This window comes from Arachis duranensis, chromosome 9 (assembly GCF_000817695.3).
Source record: "Arachis duranensis cultivar V14167 chromosome 9, aradu.V14167.gnm2.J7QH, whole genome shotgun sequence".
Classification (NCBI taxonomy): domain Eukaryota; kingdom Viridiplantae; phylum Streptophyta; class Magnoliopsida; order Fabales; family Fabaceae; genus Arachis; species Arachis duranensis.
The window spans coordinates 73,160,897-73,162,790 of record NC_029780.3 but is presented as its reverse complement, the minus strand read 5'-3'; positions in this window follow the sequence as shown (position 1 = coordinate 73,162,790).

Below are 1,894 nucleotides of genomic sequence, written 5' to 3'. Positions count from 1 at the left end.
CTTGGAGTTGAACGCCAAGTTATAACGTGTTTTGGGTGTTCAACTCCGGGTTGTGACGTGTTTCTGGCGTTTAACTCCAGACAACAGCATGTACTTAGCGTTGAGCGCCACTTTACGTCGTCACTAACGTATCCAAAAAAATTAGAAAATCATAAAAATAAAAAATATTTTGTGTTTCTTGTTTGAGTCTTGTGTTAATTTTTAAGTTGGTGTCAATTGCATGTTTTTAAAATTTTTCTTGCATTTTTTTCGAAAATCTCATGCATTCATAGTGTTCTTCATGATCTTCAAGTTGTTCTTGACAAGTCTTCTTGTTTGATCTTGATGATTTCTTGTTTTGTGTTGTTTGTTGTTTTTCATGTGCACTTTTGCATTCATATTCTCCATGCATTAAAGATTTCTAAGTTTGGTGTCTTGCATGTTTTCTTTGCATAAAAATTTTTTTCAAAATTATGTTCTTGATGTTCATCATGATCTTCAAAGTGTTCTTGGTGTTCATCTTGACATTCATAGTGTTCTTGCATGCATCTTGTGTTTTGATCCAAAATTTTCATATTTTGGGTCATTTTTATGTTTTTCTTTAAAAATTCAAAAATAAAAAAATATCTTTTCCTTATTTCCCACCAAATTTTCGAAATTTTGGGTTGACTTGGTCAAAAAATTTTAAAATTAGTTGTTTCTCACAAGTCAAGTCAAAATTTCAATTTTAAAAATCTTATCTTTTCAAAATCTTTTCAAAAATTCTATCTTTTTCTTTTTTTCATTTTTTTCGAAAATTTCAAAAAATCTTTTTCAAAATACTTTTCAAAATTTTTTTTATCTTTATATCATATTTTAGAAAATTAGCTGACAATTAATGTGATTGGTTCAAAAATTTGAAATTTGTTACTTTCTTGTTAAGAAAGATTCAATCTTTAAGTTCTAGAATCTTATCTTGGAGTTTCTTGTTAGTCAAGTCATTTTAAAAATTAAATCTTTTTCTTAAAAATCTTTTTATCTTTAATCTTATCTTTTTCAAAAATTTTATCTTTTTCAAAATTTGATTTCAAAATATCTTATCTAACCTCTTATCTTCTTATCTTTTTCAAATTTGATTTTAATATCTTTTTCAATCAACTAACTAACTTTTTGTTTGTTTACTATCTTTTTCAAAACCAACTAACTACTCTTCCCTCTCTAATTTTCGAAAATACTTCTCTCTTTTTCAAAAAATTCTTTTTGTTTTAAATTTTAATTTCAATCTTATTTTATCTTTAATTTTCGAAAATCACTAACCTCTTTTTCAAAAATTATTTTCGAAATTCTCCCTCTCTTCTCTTCTTCTATTTAATTATTTAATTACTAACACTTCTCTTCACCCCTCTTCACCTAATATCTGAATCCCCTCTTCTACTTTCTTCTCCCCCTTCTCTTTCTACTAACATAAAGGAATCTCTATACTGTGACATAGAGGATTCCTCTTTCTTTTCTTGTTTTCTTCTCTTTCATATGAGCAGGAACAAGGATAAAGGCACTCTTGTTGAAATTGATCCAGAACCTGAAAGGACTCTGAAGAGAAAATTAAGAGAAGCTAAATTACAACAATCTAAAGGTAACTTTTCAAAAATATTAGAACAAGAGAAGGAGATGGCAGCCGAAAATAATAATAATGCAAGGAGAATGCTTGGTGACTTCACAAAGCCAACGTCCAAGTTTGATGGAAGAAGCATCTCCATTCCTGCCATTGGAGCCAATAATTTTGAGCTGAAACCTCAGCTAGTTGCCTTAATGCAACAAAACTGCAAGTTTTATCGACTTCCATCTGAAGATCCTTACCAGTTTTTAACTGAGTTCTTGCAGAATTGTGAGACTGTAAAGACAAATGGAGTTGATCCTGAAGTCTACAGACTCATGC